The sequence below is a fragment of the Diceros bicornis genome, chromosome 34 (assembly GCF_020826845.1).
Source record: "Diceros bicornis minor isolate mBicDic1 chromosome 34, mDicBic1.mat.cur, whole genome shotgun sequence".
In the NCBI taxonomy this organism is placed as follows: Eukaryota; Metazoa; Chordata; class Mammalia; order Perissodactyla; family Rhinocerotidae; genus Diceros; species Diceros bicornis.
Window position 1 is genome coordinate 17480941 of NC_080773.1, and position 9895 is coordinate 17490835.

The 9895-nt window shown below is 48.6% G+C and overlaps 1 pseudogene; it reads right to left on the reverse strand.

Annotated features, from left to right (window-relative positions):
• Positions 1-3669: 3669 nt before the first annotated feature.
• On the reverse strand, positions 3670-9671 carry LOC131396941 (carcinoembryonic antigen-related cell adhesion molecule 3-like; annotated as a pseudogene).
• Between the last annotated feature and the right edge of the window lie 224 nt (positions 9672-9895).

A 9895-nucleotide genomic window follows, 5' to 3' on the forward strand; every position in this document is an offset into this window, starting at 1 on the left:
CTCCATGCAGACTCCTAGGGTTCCGAGCAAGGCCATGCCTTCTGCAGCAATAGAAAAACAGCTCCTGGCCTGTTTCTAGGCCTCGGAAGACACAGAGCTTCTGAACATGGGACAGAATGTGTCCAGGGGCCCAGAACTTCTCATCATGGCCTGGGTTCTATCACACCCACCAATGTAAGGTCAGGTGGGGAGAGCAGATGAATCACAAATGGAAGTGGTACGTCCTGGATTAGAGGACGACAGGTGCCCAGACCGTCATAGCACACTCTCCAACTTCATTCTGCCCCCAATCCCCACCCCACATTTGGCCTCCCCTGCCTGTCCCCAGCTGCTATTCAGCCTTCCTCACTCACACACAAATCCCCTGGGGACGTGGCTCACTTGCTGACTCAGCTGAAGTAGGTCTCAGGGTACAAGGGTGAGATCTGGCTTTTCTACAGTGCTCCAGGCTTTGAGAACAACCTGCACATGTCTCAACTTGTCAGAACTGGAGACTGGAAAACTTTGCCCCTCAGTTCGGTCTTCACTGCCACCCCTGCCCTGCATTCCCCACCTTCCCCCAGGCTCCATCCCAGATCCCTTTTCTAGTCTGAATATCTCACACTCAAATTCCCTTCTTGACTTGATTCCCCACGTGCACTCAGCTCGGGTCTTCTGCGTTCATGGTGCCCTCTGTCCTCAAATCCTTCATGACTCTCCAGACTCTTAGCCCCCAGGGGATGCTCACATCACTCTCCTCGTTGTCACCTGTCCCATGTCCCCTTCAGCCTATACATCTGGTGCTCCCCCTTGTCCCCAGTGTCAGGGCACTAATCTGAGTCTTCCAGATTCTTTCCTTTTCCCCAGTCATACGTCTCACCCCTCACATCATCCAAGTCTGGAAGGATGGCGCCCCACCTTCACCACACCAGCTACAGTTGTTCCTCCCTCAACAGGGGGTCAGCTGCTCACTCAGAATTCTCAGCCCCAGCCTGGGGTCCCCCCAAAAAGTGCCCTCCCGCGTGTCCCCACTAGATCCCAAATCATGCCTGACACCCTGAAACCCCACCCAGGATTTACTATTCCTCATCCAGACTCTGTGTGGTCCCCATCCCTCTCTGCCCCCCTTCAACGCCCACCTCTGCTTACCCACACTCCACCTCACTGCCGGGTCTCCAAGGATTCAGCCAAACACCCCAGAGACCAAAAGGAGCAACAGGACAGAGAACCAGAGGACAGATTCCATTTACCATTTCCCAGGTTCCGTCTGTGGACTCTCCTTAGAATAGGCACGTGGAGATTGTGAAAACAACAAAGAGCCAAGAAATGAGGACACAGATGTCTGGCCTGAGCCCGAGGCTGGAGAGGGCCCTGGACAGGGTGGTCCTGTGCGGGCATGCGGGTGGCTGACGTGGCAGGGACGTGATTGTCCACTGGAGTGGTTGGGTTACTGACAGAATAGTTTAAAGATCTGTGATCTTGCTTCTTGAAGGTGAGGTGAAAATGTGCATGGAATGAGAACACTGTTGGGGTCAGGGCCTCTGTGGCGGGTGCCTTCCATGTCTCTGTGAAGATGTTGGACTTCAGCTCACAGGGCTTCTCAGATTCTGGGGATGGAGAATGTGTAGGAGACAACCTGGGAATCCAGAAGGTTCTGGGCAGTCAGGTCATCTCCTCCTCTGGATGCCAAGTCAGAAGGCAGGAAGAAAAATTGGCAATATTCATTTGGAGGGTTGTAGACAGAGAAGGAAAGAAATTAGAGGATTTGAAAATATGGTGAGGATTGACACTGTGTGCAAGATGCCAGGATCAGCTAAGTGCAGGTAGGTAATGTCCAAGCAAAAATTGCACCAGACAAAGTTACAGGGGCAGAAGGACTTTATCCAAGACCAGGGCAATAGGGGAGAGAGACTCAACTCAACTCCGAAAGAAAAGTCTGGAGAGTTTTTAAGAGCAGGTAGAGGGACTTGTAGGCACTTGTGTTGCTAATCAGCATTACTCAACAGAAAAGTAAAACTTCTCATTTATTCCTGACAGGAGGTAGTTTTACATCCTGGTGGTAAAGGGAGCCCAAGTTAGGCTCCTGCTCTCCCTCAGAGACTGGAAGGTGGGGGCAGGATTTTCCAGGAGGATTACATTTCAAAGGGATGGGCCCAGAACCTTGAGAAAGACATTCCCTGGATCCTAAAACCAGCAAGAAAATTTTAAGGAGACATATATGCATTTCAAAAGGACAGAGAAAGAATCTGCATTTATAGATTTCAATTACATTTCTAACAGAAACCTTCTAAGAAAATGGAGGCCAGGGGCCTGCAGTCAGGAAGAACTGCCTAAAGTTTAGTGAGTCTGAGGGGAACATGAGGCCTCTAGGTCATGACAAAACTGCTTTCTGCAGAATGGGAGGGAAACTCAACTCCATCTCTAGCCAAGACCCAACCTGCATCTCCATCAGTTCCCTGCAATTTATAAACGTGTGCAAAAGAGCAGAGAGACAGTGAACAGGGCCACAATCTGACCATCAGAAGGCTCTGTTTGCTGGACGTTCCATGGAAACACAACACTTCTCCAACAGTCACTTTCCGTTTGAACAAAGTTCGTCTCTAAGGAAGAGTGTTCTTGATCCCAAAGCAAGGTTGCTCTCACTTGATTTGGCCCGATTATTTACACAGGTGCAGCCGGATTGCACACTCACCACAGAGTTTCTCCTCTGATGCAGGTTTTCCTAAGGAGCCTCAGATGGGACTTTTAACAGCCTCTTGACGTTAGGAAGCCTAGACATCAGGACTCACCTGCAGTCTCTAGAGCTTTGAGTGAGGCCCTCTCTTCTCCAGATCCCCCAAATACCCATCAAGTCAACCTTAGCTCCTTAAAGTGTGGATCATGTCTGATCCCATGGGCATTGTTCTAAACTAGGACAATCAATTCAAAGCCGTGGTTGTGCGGCTTGTACCGTACGGTTGCACGGTATCAATGTTTCCAACGATATCCAAGTAACAAGGAGGACAGAGTCTTACTGAACCTACGCAAATAACTCTATTGCCATGGAAATAAGAATGCTCAAGAAGACTTTAGGACTTCCTTGAGAGGAATCAGACAGGGAGAAAAGACCAGTGTTGATACCCGCATGGCTGTCCTCCTGTCTTTTCCCGTTGTTCGTGTCACAGTCCATCCACACCTCCCTCAGAGGATGGTTGGAACTGAGATTCCTAAGAGCTTATAATGTGCTCCCACCCCTCATTGCACAACCACTGCCCGCCCTTCCACTGGGGAGATGGTGCAACTGAGACCAACAGGAGATGGGGACTGGAGTGGAATGTGACCTTAAGCCAACAATAATGAGAATGCCTGTTCACATTGCTGTGCATTTATTAGCTCAAGGCAAGTCTTCTAACGACTTTCCACCTTCATTATTGACTATCACAGCAACTCTACGCAAAAAGTACATCAGATCATCATTTTACAGATAAGAAAAAAAAAATCTATCAGAGTTTAATAACAGAGGAGGGTGAGAGAGCCAAAGGGCCAGACTCATCTTGCACATTGAGCCTGGGGAGGTCACTTTTGCTGGAACTGACCGGGTTGGAGGCCTCACACTGATAATCCCCAGCATCCTCCATCCTGACGGGGTCTATGGCGAGGGTGCTGTTGTCCGGGGACGGCTTCAATGTCTCTGTGAGCCGCAGACTCTGGTCATTGAAGAATCACTGGATGAAGATGCCGGTGTCATTTGTCAGCCAGGTCAGGACCACGGGCTCCTTGTGTTCCATGACTGGGGTTGTTCTGTCCTCTGCGGACTCTGGTGGAGGGCTTTGCGACTGGCTCTGTGGAGAAACAGAGGAGGTGACTGATTAAGAGTGGGCCTGGGGCCTGGGACCATGCTCCTTCCTCAGATCTTAGCTGCTCTGTAGGTGACCCAGATGATGGCCCAGAACCCCGCAGAAAGATGAGCATCTTTGCTTAGGTGACCATCTGTAAGGAGAGGGCGGCACCACCCCTTTTGATCTCCAGATCACCCCAGGGTGACCCTTGATTAGTCCCCCGGGACATCTCTGTAGTGTCAGCACCAGGAACGTCTTCTCATCCCATGGGTCCTACAATCTCATCATCAGGTGAAATTTTTCTCTCATGAACTTTCATTGATTCTTTCTTAGAACTTTCCTTGACTTGAGAAAAGATCAGGCCATATTCCCTATATACACTTCCGTGTGTGTTGGGGAAGGCAGGCTTGCCAGCCCTGTCCATCTCTGCGGCCAAGGGAACATTACATAAAGTGGGAAGGCATTTACTTCTTGTGAAATCATTTATTATGGGTTGAGGATGGCCCCACCCACTCTTCACAACCTTAGGACCTGGAGAATTTCTAATCTAACCGATTTCTCACTCTAAGGAGGACTTTTACATCCTGGTCTGTGGATTAATTATCACAGTGAAGGAAATCTCAAGAGAGAAGTGGTTAGGGTTTTAACAAAAGACAGGCCTGTTAGGAATAGAAGGAAATTGCTCAATATAACAAAGGTCATAAATGAAAAGCCCACAGCTAACATCATACTCAATGGTGAAACACTGAACACTCTCTACAAAGATCATGAACAAGACAAGGATGCTGCTTTCCACCACTCTATTCAACATAGTACAGAAGCCCTAGCCAGAACAACTAGGCAAGAAGAAGAAATAAAAGGCATCCAAAATGGAAAGGAAGAAGAGAAATTATCTCTTTTAGCAGAAGACATAATCTTACATGTAGAAAACCCTAAAGATTTCACCCGCACACAAACTGTTAGAACTAAATAAGCAAATTCAGCAAAGTTGCAGGAAATAAAATCAGCACTCAAAATCAGTTGCCTTTATACACAATAACAATGAACCACCCAAAAGGAAATTAAGAAAACAATTCCATTTACAATAGCATCAAAAAGAATAAAATACTTAAGAATAAACTTAACCAAGGAGGTGAAAGATGTGTGCACTGAAAACCACCAAACGTTCTGAAAGAGATTAAAGAAGACACAAATAGTGGAAGGACATCCATGTTCATGAATGGGAAAAATTAATATTGTGAAGATGCCAATATACCCCAAACTGCCTACATATTTGATACAATCCCTATCAAAATCCCAATGAAATTTTTACACAAATAGAAAAATCCAACCTAAAACCCAAGGGACCCTGAATAGTTAAAAGTTTCAAAAAGTTGAAAAAAATTGGAGGACTCACACTTCCTGATTTCAAAACTTACCACAAAGCTAAAGAATCAAAATAGTGTGGCACTGACATAAAGACAGACATATTGACGATGGAATACAATAGAGATCCAGAAATGAAGTCTTGATAATGTGATCAGATGATTTTAACAAGGGTACCAAGACCATTCAACGTAGAAAGGATAGTCTTTTCAACGAACAGTGTTGGAAAACTGGATATCCACATGCAGAAGAATGAAGTTGGACCATTGCCTCCACCATATACAAAAATTCACTCCAAATGGATCAAATCCTAAAGTAAGACCTAAAACTATAAAATTCTGAGAAGAAAATATAGGGTGAAATCTTCATGACATTGGATTTGGCAATGATTTCTTGAACATGACACTAAGAACACAGGCAAAAAAAGGAAAATACAGATAAACTGGACATGGTCAAAATGAAGACTTTGAGTTCAATCAAGCACACAATCAACAGAGTGAAAGGTGACCTATGGAATGGGAGAAAATAATTTGCAAATTATACATCAATAAGGGGCCAATATCCAGAATATACAAAGAACTCCTAAACTCAACAACAACAACAACAACAACAAAACCAAATAGTCTGACTGAAAAATGGGCAAATGAGAGTTGGCATCTCTTACTTCTCAGCCAACCCAAGTCCTTGAAAGAATAAGGCAGGTTTGTGGACCTCAAGACAAATGCATGAGGCTCAGAGTGCTCAGACAAGGTAAGGCCGCCTGCTCTATGTCTGGGAGAAAGCACTGACTTCCTCAGGTGTCAGTGTTAGCAGGATCTGGTCTTGAAAAGACACAAGATGAGAGTCAGAGACCCCTCCACCCCCAGTCTTCTCTGGTTCTTCACTGTCCAGCTGACTGCCTGGCCACTCAGGGGTGATTCCTGCCCACTGCACACACCTCCATCACCGAGAGAGGTGTGTTTTCTCTGAGGTACCATGTTGCAGGTTCTCCTAGAGATGGGTAATGGTGATTCTGGGACATGAGGACCAGGAGCAAACAGAGCAGTCAGGTGAGTGTTCAGGCCTCAGGGCAAATATGTGGATCAGATCCTCCCGCGTGAGTGTGACTGACATGGGCCAGTGACCCAATAAATGATAGAGGGAGTCTAAGGGATGATCCAGAACAGAGTGAAAGGACAGGCAGGAGCTGCCTGGCTTTGGCAGCAGAATCTGATCTCTCCCTTGCTCTTTAACGTTTCTTGTGTCTCTTCTGAGGGCAGGTGTGGACGTGTGTAAATGCAGAAGGGCTGACTGATGGAAAGGGGGGAGCCTGAACTGCCTGAAAATCTGGTCCCTGTGGACCATCTGTGTTTGGTGGTTATGAGATAGAAAATTAAGGAGAAGTTTAAATTCTCCCATATGGGAAAATTATGATTAATATCCCAGGGCCTCAGACCAATAGTGGGAAGGAAATTTCTCTAGAGAGCAGTCAAAGGTCTGACACGTGGGCCTCAGCTCCTGGAGGGTCAGAGAACCTGTCCTGTGTGGCCAGAATTCCAAGGACTCTGCATCCAGGTTCCAATATCTAAAGAGATTTGAATCATTCATTCATTCATCCATTCACCATTCCTTCCTTCCTTCCTTCATCAGAAGCAATTGAGAGTTTGTTACATGCAGACCCTGTGCTGGCTGCAGGGGTAGAGTGGGGAGTGAGATGGCAAAGTCTTTCCTTTCTACTCCAGTGGGAGTGACCCCAAGACATCAGGAAACAAAGAAGTGATGTCAAGTCCAGTGCAGGGAGGTTGATCATCTACCTGAGGGGGCGGCCTGAACATTCCCGGCACTGACTCTGATTGTTGATGCAGGTGATGTAGCTCTAGAGTAAATGTCTCTTTCTGAGCTGGAGACACGTAGGAAGAAAGGATCTGGACTGATAATTTGGTCTAGGGGTCTACAGACACCTGATAAGGCCCCTGGTGGAGGAGAGGATGGGGCTGTGGCTGCGGCCAGTCCTCGTGTGACTTATCTGTCCTTACGGTCTGTGTGACCATCATTTAGAGACTGTATCTTCCTGTGGCTCAGTTTCCCCTCAACGAAGTAGGACAAGTATTTGGCACCCAGGTTGTGAGTGAATTAACCAGAACTATTCATAGTACCTAAATCTTGGGAGAGAGGAGCTGCCCAAATAAATGGCATCTGTTATTGTATGATTGCAAGAGAGAATGCCCCTGGGCCTGATCCCTGGTGGATGAGGAGCTGCTAGGAGCATCTTCTCTCCTCTGTACCTCCCCTGGAGGCACTGACCTTCCTCTGGAGTCTCCTAAGTCCCCCAGTGGCCTGGGCACCTTGTCCATCTGTGCTCTCCATGCTGAGTCTCAGGTGAAGGATCAGGCTCTGCCCCTGCCCAGATGTGGCTCTTGGGGCTGAGCCCTGGCTGGCGACCAGCTCAGCGACCAGCTCAGAGGCCTCGGGACTCAGGAAGCCAAGAAATCATTGCTCCCAGTTGACTCTGCCCAGGAGGCCAAAACCCAACCCTGGCACGGGCTCTCCAGGGTCACTGGAGTCGGGAGCCCTGAGACAGAGGTTTATGCAGGGGCCTTCCGGGCTGGGCTTCTCTGTGAGGATCCCAGGGATCCCCAAGCCCTGCAGGGTCTTTCTCAGGGTCATGGCCCCAGGGTGGGGCTCCAGGGGGTGGGACTGAGACTGATCTCCTTCTGCTGAGTTACTCCCATCAGCCTGGTCCTTCTCTCTGCAGGGAATGTTTGCAGGGTCTTGATTCCGGGAAAGGAATTCCAATCTTATTATTATTTTCTTTTTTGGTGAGGAAGATCAGCCCTGAGCTAACATCTGTGCCCATCTTCCTCTACTTTATATGGGACGCTGCCACAGCGTGGTTTGACAAGTGGTGCGTTGGTGTGCGCCCGGGATCTGAACCTGCGAACCCTGGGCTGCCGAAGCAGGGTGCACGCACTTAAACACTACGCCACAGGGCCGGTCCAGGAATTCCAATCTTTTGAAGTTTGTCTCCACTGTGTGTGTCCTGAACTCAATCCTCAAACCCCGACAATGGATGTAATGCAGAGGCGGATGTAGGCACAGTCCAGGCCTGTCAATCCTGTGTGTGTGAAGTAGAATTCACCCCACCCAACACCCAGAGTTCAGAGAGGAATCACTCACAGTTTACACGGAGCTGTCCAGTTCCTATATCACTAACCAAATTTCTCTTAAAGGCTTGTATGGTGTAGTATCCTGTGTCCTCCTGAGTGGCGTTCTGGAGCAGCAGGGATCCATCATCATATGTTATCTCTCGACCACTGTAAAGGGTCCCTGGGCTAATTTCCGATGTGTTCATTACATAGGATACAATTTGACGTTTGGGATCTACTCTATCCCCTTTGTACCAGACATAGCCTATAAGATTCCCAGGCAGATTGGAGACAAGGAGAATAACATCCTTCCCTTGGATACCATTGAGCTGCAGTGATGTAACGGTGAGCCGGGCAGTGGTGGGCGGGTTCCAGAAGGTTAGCAGTGAGACTAGGAGGGAAGAGAGAGAGATCAATCAACATTTGGAGCTATGTATTGGGATGGAAAGATGAGATCGTGGGTCCTCAGCAGGTCTCTTCATCTCTTAGACTTGGAGTGTGTGTGAGTGTGTGTGTGTGTGTGCGTGTGTGTGTCTGTGTCCACTGGTCAAGGTCAGCAGCATGACCACCATTACTTCAGCCCCTCTGAACTTGTTATTTCCTCTGTTCCCAACACTCTTCCCAGGTGTCTGCCCGGCTCACTCCCTCACTGCCCTCAGAGCCCTGCTCACTCTCAGGGGCGTCCTAGGGAGATGCCTTCCCTGACCTCCCCTCTAAAGACTCCCTCTGTCTTCACTGTCTGACCTTTCCCTGCTCTGTTCCCTTCATGGCACTTGTCTGTCCCTGACATCACATTCAGATCTCTTTGCTTGTCTGTCCTCCTCCCCATGGAATGTGAGCTCCTGAGGGCAGGGACTTGTGTGATCTAGTTGTACCCGCAGTGCCTGGAACAGGCCGCAAACACCCGTGGATGAGTGCATGAGTGTTCCCAGGGCCCTCCATGTCCTGCTGTTTATTTGTCAATTTCTAAAGTGTAGTGTGTAAAGACAATGTTTAGTGTCCCTTATTAAGATATTTCTGGTGTCATCCTCAAATAAATTAATATTATTACCATCAATTTTCAAAAATGATTGCTCAGTGATAACTAACTTGGAAGGGTACAGCAATTGAGATATTCCTGCCGCTCACCTGTTCTAGATTGTGAAATTTTCCATTTGCAGAGCCCCCCTCCCCCCATCCTACTCTGCTCCCATGTTCTGTCCCCTCAAGTCCAAACAGAAGTCCTCTGTCGTCTCTCAGAGCCCCATCCTCCCAGGAGAACCCAGCCAGTCTCTGTTCTCCCATCCTCCCGCCCACCCTCAGGGAATGGTCCCCTCTCACCTGCCAGCAGGAGCCCCTGCCAGCGGACACGCCCTCTGAGGGCAGTGGCTGAGGGCGATTGCATGGTGGCTGCTGTCTTCTCTGTCCTTCTGTCTATGAGAAGAGCTTGGGCTCCAGAAATGCTCACAAGCACTGCTGTCCAGATGCTTTGGCTCTGCTGTCCTTCCTCCCTCAGTGCTGGGCCTCCACCCTGGGCAGGAGCACTTTACCTGGTCACGTGGGCCAAGGGTGGGGCCTCTGCCCAGGACCCTCCTCCTCCCTCCCCTCATTCCTACCTGCCTTGTCCCT